This window comes from Misgurnus anguillicaudatus, chromosome 16 (assembly GCF_027580225.2).
Source record: "Misgurnus anguillicaudatus chromosome 16, ASM2758022v2, whole genome shotgun sequence".
In the NCBI taxonomy this organism is placed as follows: domain Eukaryota; kingdom Metazoa; phylum Chordata; class Actinopteri; order Cypriniformes; family Cobitidae; genus Misgurnus; species Misgurnus anguillicaudatus.
The window spans coordinates 34,568,661-34,590,382 of NC_073352.2; the positions used below are offsets into that span (position 1 = coordinate 34,568,661).

Sequence of the window (21,722 nt, forward strand, 5' to 3'; positions counted from 1 at the left end):
TGCATGAGCTTCAAATCTCTTGTTGCTCTTGTGAAGTTTCGTTTGTTCATTCACTTTTGCTATTATGCCGTCTGGGATAAAATGCACTCCAGAAAAAAGCAAAGGACGATTAGCCTACATCATTTTTTCAAACACACGTTAGATAATGTTGCAGTATGGCGTGATGACACAAATTACGCGATAAAGTTTTCATGTTATGATTTAACCTACTGTAGTTAAAATACACTATGGACCTCCTCACGCTGCGCAGGATTCAGAGTGGGTTGCACAGATTAAAATAAGCAGAGTTTAGAGCTAAAATATGGTTTGTTTATCTCAGTTTAATTTTAATTCGAGTTGTGTTGCACCACTTACATTTAAACACAGCTTACAAATCTTATAATATAGATTAAAACTTATTTATGTTAAACCCATCATCTGCGCTGATGAATCTGCCGGTGTAATTAAACAGCAACAAATGTTGACGTTGTCATTCATAAAGAAAATAAACAGTTTATGCAGGCAAATGTAATATATTTTTTGTAGCCTATTATAAATCACTATACATCGGTAATCGATTCTAAAGATCTTATTCAAATAAAAAACATTTGACGATCTTTTAAAACAATCAATTGTATTGATTAACGAAGCAATGTGGCAGGAAATATTGCGAAGCTCAGTTATTGTGATATAATGAATGAACAAGATGTGCCGGCGCGACGCATTTGTCATGAAGCACCGCCGTGTGTCCGTTCATTGACTGCTCTCAGTTTCTGACTGGAGCGCGTGACAGAGGAGAAGCGCATACGAGCATCGGGAGCTGTCACTGGTAGTGTTAAGTAATATTTTAAACCGTCAAACTCACTCTGTTGAGACGTTATATTAAACGCATCTTTGAATAGTGCCACCACGCTCGCGGTGTCTGTTTCTGATGATTTAGCCACATATTTAATTGTAGAAAATGTATTTGAACTCACTGAGATTTAAAACAAAGTTTAAAGTAATGGAGCAACAGGATTAAAGATAATCTAGTTTAATTGTAAAAAGTTGTTTTGATGTTTTGATTCAGGGCCGCTGGAAGTCATTTTGGACAGGGGGTGCTGTGAAATAATTTTTTTTTTAACAAAAACCTATAAGCCTATAGGCCTAAATACATTTTAAAAATAAATACATTTTTACTACTTTATTGTTATATACACTTCAGTGCACACAGCCAGGGTCTGAAACACACAGACATCATCAGTTATCAGATAAATTTATGCGCTATTAATCAGAAGCAGAAATACTTTTAATAATCCCAGGGGAAATTACTTTCGTTATAACTTCAGATATACATACATAGAACATATTTACATACAACATATAATATTATAACAACATAATATTAATTAAACACAATTTTTAATGTCCATGCGGACGAACATATTTTACTTTCGTTTTTAAATCACACGTCGATTAACAGTGGTAAAATATTCTCACAGTAACATACCTAGTATATTTTTATATAGATCTTTTTTTACTAAATAGTACTATTACTGTCTTTTTTTAAACTTATAATTCGAACAAAAATAATAATGGGTTTAGTTCTGATATTGTATACTTTTATAAAAAAATACATGGTGTATAATTACATTTTTAGAATATATTAGGCTTTATATAAGGTTTGTACTCTAAAAATTCTTTATTTGTTACAAACAAGAGATAAAGAATTTACAAACGTTCTCATCTTACCATATCCACAGGTACAGAGTCATTATATACAATAAATTCGTGGGGTAGCATTTAATTTTTTTTTAAAAATAGATGCATTCGTTTAAAGTAAATCATTTATTTACTTAGCTAAAGCAGCTCTTTACGCGTTCTAACGTCTCATAATCGGTCATCAATTATGTCAAAGAGACTCAATAATAATCTTTTACATTTTAATCCTTTTTTCATATTAAAAAGCGTTTTTGTGCTGCTTCGCATCCATGTATGTGCTAAGCAAACCCGCGTTGTCATCCCGTTAATACTGTATGCGCATAATATCAACGCGCTCTTTACTCTAGCAAAAGACACTCGCGTCGCGCTTTGCGCCGGTTGTATAATAGAGTCCAAAGTCTCTCATGAGCTAGGGGACGAATGCCCAGGGAGTTCAGAATTTCTGTGTGGGCATGCATTAGCCAAAGGTGTGTTAGTCTATTCTGGGTCATGGTGCTGCGTACCCATGTCTTCAAAAGACAAGGCAGAGAAAGTGCGCTCGGATGAGGCCACGGAGATGGGTAGGCACAGACAGTAATGAAATTAAAACCCAAAATACACGTAATAACCTACGTGTGTCAAAAATAATCTCCTAAAATATTCATAAGTAATATATAAATTGTGCAGAATATTTTTACTTAAAAAAAATCTCCCACCCGCAGCACCCCCACTTCCCACGGCCATGTTTTGATTAGAGAACTTACTTCCATCTTGAAAATATTAAAAACTTGTAAATACATTGATTTAGGTTTTATTGCTATATTTTCATAAAATGTATGTTCTATAAAATTAGTGTAGATATAATTTGTATATTTATCAAAATACAAATGTAGTGTAACTGAAATATTGTAACTATCATAAAATATCTTTATTTCATAAAAATAAAGTAGGCTATTGATGGTCTCACATTGGTTTCAAAGTCCTGCAGTATTTTTAAATTGTGAGTATGATTTCACAAAAATAGGTTCATGTAAGCTATCATGGCATGTTCCCAAAATTGCCACTAGGGTGCTGTAAAATGCCAATTGGTATTCTATTTAGAATGTATTATTATGAACATCAGCTTTAGGTCACATTACCATACTGTCCCCCCCACTTTTAAAATGGCTGCTACGCCCCTGCTCTCCAGTCATTCAATTCCATTCTTTTCCCCTGTGGTTGACCTTGCAGGAGGACCCTGATGGGGGCAGACGTGTAATGCGAGAAAATGGGAGGAGGGATGATAGTGTCCGATTCTTTAAAGTGAATCGTTTATTCAATGTGGGTTTTTTAAATGAGATATATTTTGTTTATTTATCTGATAACAAGTATTATCAAAGACAACATCCCGATATATATGATGCTGATTTCGATACCAATACAATACCATTATTCTATTAAGTTAAGTGTTTTTATGTGTGTACTGCAGTACAGGGTATACAAAAAATAAACAACAAATAAACAGCGAAAAATAAACCGCGAAATAAATGAACAAAATCATATTTCTGTAACAGTTAATGTTGCGAATAAATCACACGTAGATGCTCTGCGTCGTGTGATGTAGACGCATTTAGAATCGGTTCAAATGAATCAGAACGGTCTCGTGAGAATGATTCGTTTCGGAGTGTGAGGAGGGATGGGTGGAGTGGCCGAAAGGAGGCTGGCGGATTAAGCGCTTGAGCTGAGAGAGCTGGTCCCTCCCTATCCTGACAGCATCCAGCACGCGTCCCCAGCATCACCCCGCATCCAGCTATCTATCCTGTCGGACGCCGTCAGATTCCACCTGTGATTCTTATCCTCATTTGGATCGACATCAGTGTGGACCGGTGCTCCAGACCGGACCGGTGTCCTTTTAAACCACGAGGTGGGTGCAGCCTGCTGTCTGTCTCTGTTGTTCTTTTGCGTGGACGTCTGTGTGTGGCGATGGAGACCCGGATAGCATCTTTTCAAAGAATCAAGGTTTGTCAGGATCATTTTGAACATACTTCTGTTTTTCATTCCTGAGCGTCCATGCTGATCAGACGGTGAGATTCAAATCGGATTAAGATTAAACGTGAAACCAAACAGATTGGCCTTTTTGTATTTGCTTCCAAGCGTAAAAACAAAATGTGCTCTATCTGAGGTAACGTTAATTTAGCGCGCGGTGTAGTTATGGATTTAGATAAATCAACCCACGTTGAGATACGAGGAATCACTGTGTGTTTGGGATATGTAGGTCATGGATATCGGAACAGGCATGTATCATTTATTTGATGGGTATTGGAGTACTATTCACGTTTTACATTTTTATACCGATTGTCATAACTGTCTGGTTATTTTTGTTTAAGGTTGTCAGGAATTGTGGTTGTGTGGATGCACCGCACTGTATTTTAGTGATGTCCGACTCGCGAGCGATTTGTTCTTTTGAATCGTCTGCTTTCGAGCCAATCGATTCATCGATTAATAGTGCTTTAATTATTCATAGGCGAAGGTTGCTATTAAGATAAATGATTATTTCTGTCAATACAAATGGACGGCAAGAAGTTGGTTGAAACAGCAGGCGGGTCATTTGGTTATGCAAATCCTTTGTAAAACATACGCGTTTTCTTATATGGGTCTCATTAGGTGAAAACGTCGGGAACCTACCAGACTATATACTATATAAAATAGTGCAAATAAAAAACAACCAGTCTACATTAAACATTTTATAGATCAAATCCTGCAATCACTTAAAATGATTCCGTACAAAAGAACCGAGTCGTTCCAAAGATTCGAATTTCCCAACGCTGTGTGTGTTTACTATTGTTCAGCGAGCGCTGCTGAGGATTTTAAAGACGCACTCGCACGCACTGTGGCTTTTGTGTTGTTTTTGGATTGTATATGACCCGACTGCACACATGTCGTGGAAATAAATGAAAGATTGAGTCATGTGAACATGTGATTATGTCGCAGTGTAATGGTAGAGCTGGACCAACTGGGGACTGCTGGGTTTGTGAATGAGCGAGGTGTGGCATGTTCTCCCTTTCTCTCCCTCCCCTTCTCTGTTTTTGGCTTTTCGAGCACATCATGCACACAGAACATGACTTTTTAGGACCCATTCCTTCTTACAGATATATTATTGAGCTTTGTTTTACATGTATTTACACAAACATCACCAGATTGCAGTGATGTGTACGCACATGGCCATGTGCATCAGACAGATGATCTCAATATGTCAGAAAGTGTAAAGCAAGCAACATGATTATTTAGTGATGCATGTGTGGGTTTTGTGATGTGGGTCCTATTCATGTAGTCTGGTTGTGTTTTATTTGTGCAAATGTATGAAATTTTATGAATGCAAATTAGGAGAAATATGGATACAGGGACGATTAGAGTTAAAAACATAAATGAAGATATATATGTGTTTTCTTTTTTATATTTATATATGCATTTCAGCATTGAAGTTATTGGTCTATTTGGTGATTTATGTAATGGCATAATGTTGAGAAAAGATAATAGCGTAGTAAATTTACATTCTTCCTTGTGGTTATAGTATTGGACTTACACACACTGTCTGTTTGGATGAGATTGTGTTGATCCCTGTGTGTGCTTTGTGTGTATTCTCAGTGTGTTGTGTGTAGAGCTGTCACGATTATTAAATTTGGCTGATGCTGGTTAATTGTCTAATATAAATTGTGGCGGTTATTACGATAAATTGCCTGTTTTAGGGCTTTGGCGATTATGACGATTAAATGTCTGTTTTTTTCTACAACATTTAATTCTCATACATTTTTTGTTTGTTTGTGAAATAATTTTCACACATTGTTGTGATTATTTAAATAAAATCTTTTGCCAGGTTTATCTGGCAGTAAATATTAATACACATAACACATATTTAAAAGTATCTGATACTGTCTGGTTTATACAGGCACTGCAGCTCCCCCTTGTGTTTTTTAGAGAGATGTGCAATCATTGCGGTGATCGGAAATCATTGCGATGAGGTCAAACAATCGCGATGAGACGATTATTTAATCATTTGTGACAGCCCTAGTTGTGTGATGATTCAGTGGTGAATGGAGCTGAGCATTTTATATAGCATACTCGCAAACGTTCACCCATGTATTTTCTACCCACAATTCACCTCTGTGACTTCTGACCTCCCTTATCAGATCATCCACCACTAAATTAACCTCTTTGCTTAATTAAACAGAAAATCTGTGAGGTAGAGACAGATGAACTTGAAACATGCGTGTCATTTGACCAATCTGTTATTATCCAGTGCAGGTTGTTAATAAGTGCAAATGCATATAGTTTTAATCTCCAAATGGTGGCTAGATTTAAAAGCACGCTGGGAACTCCCAACTCCTCGGTTGCTGTCGCCAATGGAATTGAATTGAGAGGTTGCACAAAAGGGCTTTTCTTTTATTATGTTAATGGATGGCTCTGACAGGCCGAACAGAGAAGAGAAGGGTGATTTAATTAGTGCTAAAGAGGAAACGTGGAATCATTTTCAACACGAACAACAAGCTGCTTACCGGCACAGACAAAGCAGAGGAAACAGCATTTTACTGAGTCCGAACCGTTTATTTGGCTGTTAGTTAATACTTGTTTAGTTTAAAACAAATCTGACCTAGTTACGGCCTGAGACTTAAGCTATGAGCAGCAACACATCTCTGCATGGAGCATTTGTTTAGCGTCCAAGTGTTGTAAAACCGAGCATGAGCGAAAGCCTCATTTTATTGTGTTTTTCCAGAATTTGGTGCACTAGAGAACAGTGATATAATGTGAAATGATGTATTACATTAGATGTGCATGTGCACAGTCTGCACACATCCTTGAATATGAAATGTTAGAAATCTCAGTGGAATGTCTACAATTCAGTGGCATTTAGACCTGGAGGGTCTGCGGTTAAAAGCTTTTTCTTCTCAGAGTTTCTTACTTTCTTCAATCACTCACGCACAAACACCACCATTGAAACGAAGTCGTACATGTATACGTTCCTCTAAACAGCCTTAACATTTTTGTGCATGCTTCTTTTGAAACAACTTTTATGAAAATTAACCATGCTTTTGACATATTGATTAACATTTGCAAAGGACAGCTTTATCAGTGGTTTTACTACAAAAAAACATGATTAAACTATGGTAGTAAAGCTATAGTTAATTTGTGGTAAACATGGTTTAAGTACAAAAATACACATAAATCATGCTAAAAAATATGTAAAGGGCAAGTACACCTTCTGTGTTTATTTAGTCATCCTCATATCATCCCAAACCTGTACATTTTTATATTTGGGAAACAATTTCAGACCAGACTCAGACACATTATAGAGATAGTGCCAACCCGAGTATATCTTGCTAATTCTGTTGTCATCTGGGTTTTTTTTCAGCCCATCTTGGCTCGATCTGGTCTTGTCTTACTTATCTTGTGCTTAGTTTCATTCAGTGACAGAACCCATAGACTCATCCGCCTGAATCTGTACGATGCTTCAATCTCTCAGAGACAGAGAACACAATGTGAGGAGAGTTAGGACAGCAGTTTGTCAGCAAGGACTTGGGAGACAAATGCAGTGAAAAAGCATTTTCCATGTTCAGCACGATGGCAAAAAAAACTTTGGCCACAAAGTGCTCTGAAACTTGGGTTTAGTGACAGGAACACAGGGTTTCTGTAGCTCTGATGGTAAAGCATTGTGCAAAGTTTGTCAGTTCAATTCCCAGTTTAATAAATGTTCATCTTGAATAGGGCTGTGCAAAAATATCGATACAGCTAACTATCGTGATTCAATCTCCACTATCGATATTTTAAAACCCCATGAAATCCCTCTGTGTGCATCTAACAACCTGCTGTAGTTGTTGCTGTCCAGCTGTCTGTCATATACGGCCATTCGGCCAATGTCTCAGAAGTTAGCAGGAGTGAGAAAATGGCAGAAAATTCAAAGCCGACGTGTGGAAGCACTTCAAAAAAGTAAAAAAAAAAATGTAGCTCTATTTTTTACATTTTTGATTAAAAAAAGAAAAAGTATTGCAATGTATCGCAACATGCAACGTATTGTATTGTATTGTATTGTATCATGACACATGTATCGTGAGGCCCTTGCCAATACCCAGCCCTAATTTTGTATTGTACCTATAAATTGCTTTGGATTGAAGTAGTGGTCAACTGATATGGGTTTTTTAAAATAAGCGATTTAAAATATATAATTATAGTTACTGAGAAACATACAAACAATTAGTTACTAAATAAACATTTATTTTGCATATGTATGCATTGCAATATTCACTTAATTTGAAAAAATGTAATGAGGTAAAATAATTACTGTTTATAGATTAAAATAGATTAAGATTAATGACAAAAATATTAATAAATAATCAAATACATTGCATGAAGTTACTTTACTCAGTAAGAAGTTGTTTCACTTTCTTAAAGGTAGGGTAACAGATTTGATCCTGAAAATTTTTGTTATGCTGGTTAAAAGTCTCCTCACATCCTGATAGCAATCACTGTGTTAAGTTGTTTAAATGTATTTGTACAAGTTTATGTCATCTGTGAAAGGCGTAGGACCAAAAAATGTTCAACAAATCATAGATTTCGGTCCAAACGGACGTTTCCTTTTTTGTCCCTCATACGTAAGCGTAATTTGAATGCCCACCGCGCAGCGAGTCCGCGCAGACACCATACGTCATCTGCGCGTTCACGTGCGCTCACCTCCTGTCTGTAAACAGCGAGAACAGCAAACTTTTCTGCTGAATTGACAACCTGTACAGGAGCCACAAAACAAAAGACATCTTTTATAAAAACAACAGCAAAAACTGCGTGGATCAGCAAAGAGCAAAAACCCAAATGAACATCGCTAACTTTACTGCTTTACCACGAGATGCAAACAGCTACAGGAGGCAAAGGGTCTGAAAGGGTCGTTGAATTTTTTTTTGGTAAGGTAGGTACGCAATATGTTTGTATTGAGATGGATTCAGATATTCTACTTTGATGAAACATTGTGTTGCTTATGAAATTTGTGTTCGTTTGCGGATTAGCGTAACAGTTACTACATCTACACAACCGAAAGTGTGCTTAAACTAATTCTGATGTAATCCAGTTGTTTATGTTGGTTATTTTGGTAATGTTATTCACTTTGTACTGCAAAGTTTTCTCACTGGTGAATGAGACATGAGATTTGACCGTCTGATCTGTGCGTGTTCATGTGTTTTGAAAGAGGTGTGACTTTGGATGGCGATTTGACTTGACGGTGGGATCGTGATTTCATTGCTAGGCGGCTACCGTTAGCATTTTTCAAAATGTGTTACCCTACCTTTAAAGGGGACATATCATGAAAATCCTACTTTTTCCATGTTTAAGTGCTATAATTAGGTCCCCAGTCCTTCTATCAACCTAGAAAATGTGAAAAATATCAACACAGTAACTTGGTTTTGGTAAACAATTCTCTGAAAGCATGTGAAAAAATATCTAATTGAAATTTGGCTCCCCTTGTGATGTCAGAAGGGGACCACCCTTTAATCTGCACTATCCAACCACGGCACTGCCATTTAGTGTAGAGATCAGCTGATTTGCACTTAAAAGGACATGCTCACACCTACAAAGTGACTTTTTTTAAACATGTTATAATAAATTATCAATATGATATTTTGAGCTTCACATACATACCCTGGGGACACCAAAGATTTATTTGACATCTTGAAAGTCTTGTGAAATGTCCCCTTTAAAGTTAAAAATATATTATTAGACCAAACCAAATTTGTGTCTGCTTTTCTGTGTTGTCTAATGCGCTAACGTAACCCAACCAGAGAATCTATCGGCCAAACGGAAAGATTTATCGCCGATAATAAGAAAAATGTCCAAATATCGGCTTATATATCGGCATCTGCAATATACCGCTCGACCACTAGATTGAAGCATCTGCTAGATGCCTTAAAGGAATATTCCATTTTCTTAAAAGAAAAATCCAGATAATTTACTCACCACCATGTCATCCAAAATGTTGATGTCTTTCTTTGTTCAGTCGAGAAGAAATTATGTTTTTTGAGGATTTTTCTCATTTTAATGGAGTTTAATAGACACCAACAATTAACACTTAACACAACACGTAACAGTTTTTTTCAACTGAGTTTCAAAGGACTATAAACAATCCCAAACGAGGCATAAGGGTCTTATCTAGCGAAACGATTGTCATTTTTGACAAGAAAAATAACAAATATACACTTTTAAAGCACAACTTTTTGAAGTTTTTTAAGTTAACTAAGGTGTGGGAGGGTTAATGTAAATGCAGTAAAGGAATAGAATAGGAAAAATCAAACAACATGATTTACATAAATTTACATATTCTGAAGAGATTCCTTCTCATTACAGTTAGACTGTGCGTGTATTTGTCTGTAAGGCTGCGCATCATTGTTTAAAGTGTTTCTGTGTGTAGATTTCTGTCTTTTCCATCTGCTGTACGATCTGTTCGTAAATGTCAGAGTCACAAGCAAACATCTCTTTCTCTCCCAAGCTGACACGTGAGAAGACGAACCCTGCGCTTTACAGACACAGACCACCATTGATTCTCAGGAGACAGTTTGTGTGAACAGTCCAATGATCAGGCAGATAATAATACACTTACTACTGCACATTCCCACCAATTCCCACTCTCAAAGGCCAAAGAGACACTTTTTGTTTGTGGGACGATGCCATTTTAGGCTCTTAGATAAGCGCAGAAAAGATGTTTGGAAATCCAAGCTGTGATGCTACTACTGCCACATAGGTTCGATCCGCACTCGTCCTGTTTATTGGCTCATTTCTCATTGACTTCTTGTTGCCTAGTAGGCATTTTGCTGTATTGCAGTGAGTTGCTCTCTGCAGCGCTAAGCGAAATATTTAGAGAAGTATTTTTCACACCCTTCACACCCATTTCCTTTTTTCCTGTATCATTCTCACCCCATCCACCCTGCTTATTCTGATGTGTATATTTATCCTGTAAAACAACTACATCATACTTTCATCTCTTGCTTTTTCTGTATTTCATAATCACCCCTTCTTTGACACTCCCCCCCAAATTACCATTATCCAAGGTATAGTTGATAATCAAAATTTTGTTGATGTGACACCCAAAGGAATTGTCTACAATCTAAGATTGATCTCAGATTAGGACCATTAAAGATTGATTTCAAACTTTGACATGACCTAATTCTGTCAATATTAAAGCAACACTATGTAGTTTCCATGTAAAAATGACTTACAGCTCCCCCATGTGGTTGAAAAGCGCAACAGTGCCTGGTATCAGACACTCTTCTGCATGCAGGGGGAGGGGCGGAGCTGTGTTTCCTACCCTCCACCTCCACTTTCAGAGTGTGCTTGTAGCAGCTAGGAGGCTGCTCAGGTTGCAGCAACAGTACAATTTGTCCAGTTAAAAGTTGTTCTATCACTGAAATAAATTATTTAAAGGTAAAAAAAACTACATAGTGTTGCTTTAAAAATATTAAGGTTTTATTTTTTAAATTACATTGTGAACCCGAATAAGTTCACAAAACTCAAAACACTAGCTACATAATTTTTTAAGTTCTCAGATTTAAGTAATTTTAATCAAATACTAATGGTAAATTAGATATTTATGCTTATTAAACTCAGTATTTGTTGTATATTTTATTATACATAAGTCAAAGACTTTCATCGATAGCTTCCCACAGCCAAAACACACCCAGACAGCACAGATACATCTGTCAGATGTCTGCTAAAGATGTCTGGAGATCTGGACTACATCTGCTGTGTAAAAATATCTGATAAACATACATCCTAAATCATAAACATCTTACAGACATCTTTTAAATGTCTATATGACAGGTGTCAGCTATTGTCTCAGAGACGTATTGCAGATGAGCCAACATTTAATACAGACATCAAATAGACGTCTCTGAGATGTATGTGTGCTATATGGCCAAGCATCAGTCTTCTGCACAATGCTAACCAAAAACTCTGCCAAATCTTTAACATAAATGAACATTAAATACTGAAAAACACATAAAACAACAATTGAAAATGTCCTTCCCTAATGCAGTTCCATGCAAAGTATGCTGGGAACTGAAAATGCTCCGCCCGGTTTCAGTAATGATACTTTAACATCGCAAAAATCATTCATGCAGTCAAGGTAGATAACTGGAAATTATGAAATCAAGCTATGATATGACATAATATTATTAAAATAAATGAAATTTAATCTTGTAAAACATTTTGTGAGATTACTGGGGATTTCTTCTAAGATGAAGAGAAGAAAATATGTCCATTTGTTCTTTCTTTAATCTCATGTCTAGTAGAAACTATTGAGACAAAGAGATTTGTGATTTTTCTCTGTTATGGGAACACTCTCTTTTTCTCACACTTTTCTCATTAGACGGCAGCAGTCTTGCTCACACAGTAGCTGCATTATTGTCATTTATTATTCATGTGTTTTGCAGTCTCCACAATCTAGTTAGTCAGAAGCACAGTGCACAAAACAGGGAAAAAGTCTTAAATACACTAGAAAGACCGATGAGAACTTGAGAACCCCACAGACTGAGCAACAGAGAGATTTACAGCCCCCTGGGGGGAGACAAATAGTAGGGGGCTGAGATGCATGTTTGCTGACATCACAAATCGTGCAGATGCTCCGTGAACCCGGTGTTTGTGACGCATGGATGCCAAGTTTGAGGATCTCTCTTGACTGATGCATGACCACTGCTGTCGCATGATTTCATGCATACTGGGGTGCTAATAAAGCGTGCTGTACTGAAAATAGGCTCGGCACAGAAAGTGGATTAATCTATCAGGATAAGTGCGGAAATGGAGATTTATTCGCTGTTCAGATGCAGGCCAGGTGTGCTTGAGTCCAGGAAGTCAAGAAAAACAATTTCAGAGTAAATCAGAGAAGCTCAAAGATTGCTTCTGTACATGTGTTAAAACATACAAATAAACAAAATAAATACAGTAACTCGATTTTTCGATTAATCTTTTTTTCCTCAAAGAGCAGAATCGATATTTTTTTCTGCAAACATTGAACGTAAGATTAACGTTAAACTAGTCTTACTAGTCTTCTTCACTAAATGTCACCCTCTTTTTAGCCTTGCGCGATGTTACCAAGGAGTGAGCCTGTCATTCTTTCATTCAGTGCTTAAAATGGCAGTTTTAGGTGCTTCATCGACGTTGATGCCACCCTCACATAAAAAGTAAGAGGTATGGAAGCATTTTAGATTTCGCAAGCAAGACGATGACGATAGTGGTTTTTAATTTCTTTTTATTAATTACCCACTTGTAAACTTATGTTCACTGTTCTTTTTTATTAATATAGTATTTGTATTAAATCTATATTCGTTGAGTTGAATCCAGAATCGAGTATAAAAACCGGCCCGAGAACCGGAATCAAAAATTGAATCCTGAATTGAAATCGAATCGATTTTATAGCTTGTGAATCGAAATTTAATCGATCTGGAACATCTGAATCAATACCCAGCCCTAACAGTAACTGTGCGTTCACACCAGATGTGAATGAAGAAAATAAATTGCTCCATTCGTGTGTAGTTATATATATATATATCGGGGTTTTTTACAACTTACCAGATGTGCGACATCCTCAATCACTTTCTTCCAAGCAAGCTCCTTTTTATTCTTATTTCTATAAAAGTATGAAGATGTATCGTACAGCTCTGGGTGGCCACATACAGCGACAATGATTTTGTCCTCTATTGTTGATTCGTATTTCTGCCTTAGCTTGCTACGTCGTAATCACGCAACTACTAAAGCAAGCTCCTGATTGGGTAATGCGGAGCGAATTTTCGCCAAAGTTCAGATTTTTCAACACGCATCAAATGCCCAAAATTATTTGCGCAAATCGCATAATTTGTGCTGCCTCATTTGCGCCGCAGGATGTCTATTGCGTCTTTGCATTGAATTAACATGTAAATCATTTGTGCTTAGCACTTCATTCGCATCTGGTGTGAATTTATCATAACAGTTTAGACAGTGATGTGTGTGTGTGTGTGTGTGTGTGTGTGTGTGTGTGTGTGTGTGTGTGTGTGTGTGTGTGTGTGTGTGTGTGTGTGTGTGTGTGTGTGTGTGTGTGTGTGTGTGTGTGTGTGTGTGTGTGTGTTTGTGTGTGTGTGTGTGTGTGTCTCTGTGTATGACTGTCAGTTCTGTTACATAAACTGTCGACACTGTTACTCTACATTGGTAACAGAGTTTGACAGTAACAGAAGTGACACTGACTAATTCGGACAACAGAAAATCATTATTTTCAGCTATGTAAAACACTTTTTACAGAAAACTTTATATTGTTATGGCCTGTGACATCTTGTGATCTATGATGATGAGTACCAGAACAATTTTAACCAGTTAAAAGAGCAGAAAAAAATTATGCTTTTTGGACGAATTATAAAATCACCTATATGTTATATAATGTAGATACATTGTTTTGATTTCCTACATGAGATAATACCCTTATGCTGTATCATCATACAATCTCTGATTATAATTATATTTTATCTTTAAGCAGATTCATTCTCACCGGTCTTGATGGTTGTGAGGACCTGTCTCCGCTCATCCAATCCACACACAAGAGATGTGACATCCAATCACACGCTACCATTTCTGCATTCTGGAGCTTTTAGGACACAAGCTGCACCCAGGTGAGTTCAAGTCAAGACCACAGATCCAGAAGCATCTATCTATCTGTCTGTCTGTCTATCTGTCATTCTATCTGTCTGTCTGTCTGTCTATCTATATGTCGATCTATCTGTATGTCTGTCTGTCTGTCTGTCTATATATCTGAAAACAAATGAATGACAAACCCTAGAGTTTTGTTTTATTCAAAGATCTCAAGCTTTAATTTCCTCTGGGATTTCCTCTATCCAATCGCTGGGCCTTTGATTCAGAAATTGAATGAAACAGAGCTTTAAAGGTTGCGTGTACACCAAAGCATTTAAACACGGCTGAAAATGGCAGGCGGATGCGGACTGTTGGCACTTGCCAGCTTTTTTCAGCTGAGCATTTTGGTTGCTATGATACTTAGTTGAACGATATGCCGGTTGGTTGTTGTGATATTTGTCCCGCCCCTCCTCAATTGTGATTGGACAGCCAAATAACAAGTGACAAGCTGAGCATTTCAGCCAAAGTTAAGCATTTTTCAACTCTTGGCGCTGAATGCAGACAAAACCTGCCAGCTGGCGTTTTTAAAAAGTGTGGTGCTTCCATTAAAAACATTTGAAAACACACGCCAGCATAAACGCCTTGGTGTGCATGCCCCCTTATGGTGCATTCCCACCAGCCGCGATAGAGGCTATTTGCGCGTAGTTGGAGTTCACTCGCTTCATTCCCCCGTGAAATTCTGGTAGTTCGAGACATTCACGCGGAAATTTGCGTCATGGGAGGGGCTTCTGCGACTTACGCGGGAGACTCTGCCACTCCGCTCGCTTCCTGTAATCACGTCACTACTACAGCAAGGTCCTGATTGGTTAACACGGCACAGGAATCCGCCGAAGTTCAGATTTTTTAACTCGCGCGTCTACCGCGTCTGGTGTAAACCCAGTCTTAGACTTGAGAATAAAATAATTGTGCTGTTTTTGTTACATCTGAATGATTGTCCTGTATTTAACTGATGGGATCATGCATTGTGGGATACAGTATCTCCCATTTTGTTCTTTATTTGGCTCAAAGGCGTTTTGTCTTTGCAACCAAAAGATAATGAAAAATAGGAAATCTCCCAATTTATAAGACCCAAAAACATTTGAATACACAATCAGCAATTTCTCCAGGTGGTCTTGAAGTTAGCATTGCTGTTCACAAAGTTGAATGCTTTCCAGTCAGTGGGTCAGAATCACATTGCATGACCGCTCATAGGCCGTGCAGTCAAGCAGAAGTGTGATGCTCTCAAGCATGTATAATAAATACTAATGCATCCTCGACCACATGAAGAAAGTGATGTATCTGGGAGTCCTTCTGAATCGACTCTCAAAATCTGACCCAGTGACCAAACTCAAGGGAAGGTTACGGTTACATGTTAAAAGCCATTCTTTCACTAATGGTTCTTGCATTGAATTTAGAACATGATTTAGAGGAAGTATAATCCAGACATTAAGCGGTCTTCCCTCGCACCGTGTCCCAGCGTGCTTAATATAGCCGTCTGCTTTTGCGCAGTAGATGTTCTGTGTCTGAAGGCAATGGGGGTTGGTGCAGATGTGGAAGGAGGGTGTAGAGTTACATTAATAGATGGTTTGAGGAGGTACAGAGCTGAAAACAGCTTTCCGGTGGTTACAGACGACCTGGACCAGACGGTCAAAGAAGGGGGATGCTGTGCCTCAGGAAACACGGCTTCCCATATCATTTCATTTACAAATCTGTATCTGTTTAGACACATTTATTGCTTGACTTTAATTTCAGTATTTTAGCCAATAAAAACACACTCTATAGGATTATTTTATTCTGCATTAATTAGGAGTAAATGAAGAAATTCATTTTTTCTATTAACATTTGTAAATATTGTACTGTAAGTTTTAAAAAACAATGTTGCAATGAATTTATAATTTGATAGAAGTACATTTATTTTACTTTTTATAGCACCTGTCTGTGGCTCAAAGCTTAACTATGAGATCACTTATAGCTGAGAGCTTTAATAATGGCTTGTAAGTGAACGTGTCTTAATGTGTTAAATGCTTTGACTGATGGCACTAATTCACAGAATCAGATTTAGCAGCGTTCACGTCAGTCCCACTCGTCAGCTGAGCAGCTATAAACTTGACACTGAGACGACTTATAAGACTAATGCTGAAATATTCCTGGTTAAATACACATTAATCTCTTCTAACAGCATCTGTGATGTACCCTTACTATTAGGACTGCACAATATGTTGTTTCAGAATCGACATTGCAATCTGTGCATCTGCAGTAGTCACGTCGCAGAACATGCAGGGTATTTTTTATTTGAAAAGGAAAGCCATTTTTGACGCGTTTCCCAGTGCTAAACTACAGTATATGAGAGTGGTTTAAAACTGCAGAAAGAAATCACAGATTCAGTAACATTTCACCTCGCAAAAGACCAATTAATACGGTTCCAAAAAAGGTTTGAACTATTTTGACGCTTGACAAGAGGAACTGTTTGTGATACCATCATGCAACTGTTTTCTATCCTAGAGCTATACAAGAAATGCAAGGCAGAAGTTAATTATTCTCAAAGAGCTTTTTAAAGGTCCAATGTGGGTTTTTTTAGCGTTGTCTAGCAGTGAGATTGCGAATTGCAACCAACTTCAATTTTGAAACGCAAAGAGAAACTACGGTAGCTGTCACAGGACAATGTTGTAATTTGACACAACGTAGGGACGAAATGCGCTCTGAGTATCATGTTAACATCATGTTAGCTTTGTGATAAATCATGCCAACATCATGATAATCATGCTAACTTCATGCTAATTCATGATGGCATCACTTTAACTTTGTTAAATCATGCTAGCATCAGGCTAACTTCATGCTAAATTATGATAACATCATGTTAGCTTCAAGTAAATCATGCTAACATAATGTTAGCTTCATGCTAAATCATGCTAACCTTGTGCTATATCATGTTAGATTCATGTTAAATCATGCTAGCTTTGGGTTAAATCATGCTGACATAGTGCTAAATTACGTTAGCTTCATGCTAAAACATGCTAGCTTTATACTAAATCATGTTAGCTTCATGCTAAATCATGTTTACATAGTGCTAAATCATGCTAGCTTCATGTTAAATCATATTGTGCTAATCATGCTAGCTTAGTGCTAAATCATTCTAACATAATATTGTGCTTAATCATGCGACCTTCATGCTAAAACATGTTAGCTTTATACTAAATCATGCTAGCTTCATGTTAAAATATGCTAGCTTCGTGCTAAATCATGTCAACTTCAGTTTGTCCGTTTAGGGCTACTGTAGAAACATGGCGGCAACTTCCATGTGAGGGGACACATGGTGTATTCATGGGTACCAAAGACGTCACTTCCGCCATGCCCGCCGCCATATTTGTGTCCCATTGAGGGTTTACCAGAGAAAAATTACTCATTTTACAATGTGGAGTTAGATGTCGGCTGCCAGTCAGTCCCTCTAGTTGTTCGCGATCGCGGAAGAGCGCAAAATCAACAAAATGCATTATTTGTCATATTCTGTATTAAATATTTCCATAAATTAAAAATGTATCATAAAAGAATATGACGCGGTTTGGCGGCAACCAATCGGAATGCAGAAGCATTTGGCGGCAACCAATCGGAAGGCGGAAACCTCCGCTTGAGCGAATTCCAGAGAATGCGTTCGAGCGTCACAGCGTCCACTACACCTTTTCTATAGCGTCGTTAGTAAAGCAGCCAGAGCTTTCATTGACGCTTTTGCCGGTGGCGGTGTGAAAGCACAGTAAGTCATTTGTTGAAGTCATCCAGTATTTCATCAATATATTGCAATACATTGCAGGGTAAATAAAATAGCACAATGTCAGTTTCCCCACAACATCTTGCAGGCCTACTTAATATGATTAGAAACTGAGAACTGCTTCTTTATTCAGAAGGTGAAACTAAGAGATTGTTTTCTGTGGTATTTAACAGTATTTCACAGGTGGTTAATAAAATACATCAAAAGATTACTGTAGGCATTTTTTCATTTATGTCCAGTGGCCTTAGGTTATGAGAAGGAAATAAAACATCTTCTCTTTTGTCTTAAAGCAGACGTTTAGGACCTTTGGGCGATGTACTGAGGAAAAGAGATGAGGCAGAAACTGTGTAACTGATGATGCTGATACTGCAGTCATGGAGCCAGGCTGTATCGAGTTTATTCTTATTTCGTCTCTTTATACGCCAAGCATTGGAAAAAGCAGCTAGCCTCAACATTAAAGTAAATAAAGACAAAGTAAAAAGAAGAAAAACTGCTGCAGGGTCACTTGTAGTACAAAGGTTGTAGTGTTTCTTTACAAAGTAACGTCGCCATCTACTGGCCTGGCACACATAGTCAAGCGTTTATAGCCGTATGTCATAGTAGTCGTATGTGCGGATCCGTGTAAGCGTGTAAATTTTCGACAGCGCTGTCATGTGTATGTGAAGTGTTTCTGACAAAAAAACTGATGACTGGATTTGCTTAAATTGTGGCATCAAATGTTTAAACGTTATTTTTAGTTTTGTTTGCGCTCTGTAGCGATTTCATATTGTCGAGTAAAGCTATATATTTTGCTTCCTTTTCAGACTTATGGTTTGTTAAATAATCTGCACATGGATATCTGTGATATCAAAATAAGTTATACATTTCCGAAGTAAAATCAAATTCTGGGCACATGCTAATATTGTCATGGACAGTTTGTTTAGCTACTAACATTTAAATGTTTTGAACGAAACTCTGGATGTCCTTTAAAGATGTGATTTCTTATGTGAGCCATTCCACTGAACAGCCTTTGCAACATTTCAAAGTGATACTCAAGTGTGGATGTTATAGGAGTGATCTTTAATGGCTTTTAGCCTGAGTTTTGCAGAATTAGTATGCAGTAACGCAGGTGGTGACAGAAATGAGCCCCATGCATTTATGGATGAACAGGACTTCAGTCTGTCACCTCTAAGAAGGGCAGCGACTCTTACCTGAGTCAGCACAGGTGCTCAGAGTCAATAGTGCAGCATGCATTGTGCCGTAAACACACATGACCTATTTTAGCACTGATCTGTGTGTAAGTAAGTGTCGACATCTGTCCTTCTCACATCTGCAGACCCGGATCACAAGTAATAAAGTGACACTCTTACTGGGTGCATTAATCCTTCAACCCACACACACAATCAATACACCAATTGTACAGTGGATTAATCAAGACGGTCTCATGAGAGATGCAAACATCCCTGCGCTTAAGGATTCCTAGAGGTCATTCAAAGCTTTGTTTACATGCTTTAGCTTTCAGAAGTCATCATGAAAGAAAGCTACTTTTATTCAGAATATTATATTTTTATATTTGCCATTAGGAAATTACAGAATACAGTATAGGACAGTTGGATCAATAAGATTTACATTATTAGTGCTGTTTGATAAGCATCACTTTTATTGTTGTTCCCAAATTTAGGTTGAGTTTACTCAGATCCTTAAAGGGGACATTTTACAAGACTTTTAAGATGTAAAAGAAATCTTCAGAGTACATATGTGAAGTTCTAGCTCGAAATACAATATAGATACTTTATTTCAACTTAAGCGCAAAAATGTGCCGTAAAAACGTGTGTCCTTTAAAATGCAAATGAGCTGATGAAATGCAAACACTGACCGCCATGATGTTGGTTTGTGCTGTCAATTATTTTCTCTCTCTTTCCGCACTAAATGTCAGTGCCCTGGTTGGATAGTGCAGAGTAAGGGGCGGTATTATTATAATATGATCCCCTTCTGACATCACAAGGGGAGACAAATTTTTATGACCTATTTTTTCACATGCTTGCAGAAAATGGTTTACCAAAACTAATTACTGGGTTGATTTTCTTAGTTGATAGAAGCACTGGGACCCAATTATAGCACTTAAACATGGAAAAAGTCAGATTTTCATAAATTAATTAAACTTTAGTGTGTAACTCCTCCCACAGTGTTTGTACTATTTTTGTGTTTCAGATTATAAATTGTGCATTTTGCTGAGTTCAGATCTTTCACTGTTGAAAATCCTATAGATTTACATAAAGAAGGATACAGATAGTGAAAGAGTCAGGGTAAGCTGTGATTCAAGTTGCCCAGAACACTCTAGTACAGTATTATGCTGGCTGACATGTTTTGCATAATGCAAATATCTTTACATTTTCTTCAGAAAAATACAAAGCAAAATACTTTTTGTTTCCCCGGCTCGACGCAATGATGGACAGGGCGTGGTCAATTCGGAATGCGTTTTTAAAGTCCACATAGAATCTAGCTACATCCATTGTGCAATATGGAAATGCATGTATTAAGGTGCACACCGAAGGGGATTATATTGTGGTAACAACCTGCCTGTACATTATCACACTTATTACGTGGCTATTATTTACCTGATATGAAAGGTAAGAAACATTAAACATTAATTTGAAGTCTTTTATTTGCTAATTATTAACAAATGCAGACCTTCTGCAAGAAAAACCCATTTACTTTTGGTTTTAAAGGAAAACACCACAGTTTTTTAATTTTACGTGCACTTCTTTGTACAGTGCTTCTAGAATGTGTTAGCATTTAGCCTAGCCCCATTCATTCCTATGGCCCCAAACAAACGTTTTATTTTGTACCACCATACTTACTCATGTAACAGTCTTTAAATAGGGAAAAAATTGAAGTGTTTGGTGGCTTCTAAGTTTATCCCTCTTTGGAGCCATAAGAATGAATGGGGCTAGGCTAAATGCTAACACATTCACAACGAGCTGTACAAAGTTTAAAAGTGCATGCATTGAAAAAAGACAGGGATGTATTATTTCGTCTAAGTTGAGGTAAGAACATAGTAAAGATAAGACAAGACATTAAAATGTCATGAACACACTATTTGGTTTAATCATTTGTAAATTTAGACATATTAATATTTAATTTTATGTAATATTAAACTGTATTGTGTGTTATTAGTTTTAAGCGGTTGTTATCTGGGAATAAAAACCTGCGAATGTGGTGACTGGCCAATCAGAATCAAGCATTCCAACGAGTCGCTTAATAATATTCGTTAAGTAAGGAATAATTGATGACAGGCCGTTGAATTATAAGAAAATAATGCACACCCCGTGTCGTGCCGTTACACCGTGGGTGTGCGTTTTTTTGTTTTTGTTTTTGTTTTTGTTGAGGATTTCAAAGGACCAGAGTCAATTAAAAACATTTTAAAGGTTAGGTGTGCAGTTGCTGAAAAATAATCAATACCCATGGAACATTTCTCAACCAATCAGAATAAAGCATTTAACAGACCCGTGGTATAATGTTAATTCATGTTAGTTCACTGTGCATAAACTATTGTTAACGTTTACAACTTTTGATTTAAAAAAATGTATTAGTAAATGCTAAAATCAGATTAATAAATGCTTTAGAAGTATTGCTCATTCTTAGATTATATGTGACCCGCTCTGGCGAAATGAGTCGGAAG

General features: G+C 37.2%; 1 protein-coding gene across 7 annotated transcripts in view; it reads left to right on the plus strand.

Annotated features, from left to right (window-relative positions):
• Positions 1 to 3,339: 3,339 nt before the first annotated feature.
• Positions 3,340 to 21,722, plus strand: part of frmpd1b (FERM and PDZ domain containing 1b) — a 45,539-nt gene continuing 27,156 nt past the window's right edge. For 2 of the 7 annotated variants that reach the window (XM_055178669.2, XM_055178673.2), the window contains exons 1-2: positions 3,340 to 3,657; positions 14,165 to 14,300. The gene's annotated coding sequence lies outside the window, so the exon portion shown is untranslated. The remainder of the gene's footprint in view (positions 3,658 to 14,164; positions 14,301 to 21,722) is intronic. The other 5 variants (XM_073854542.1, XM_055178670.2, XM_073854543.1 and 2 more) reach the window with 5 other exon arrangements.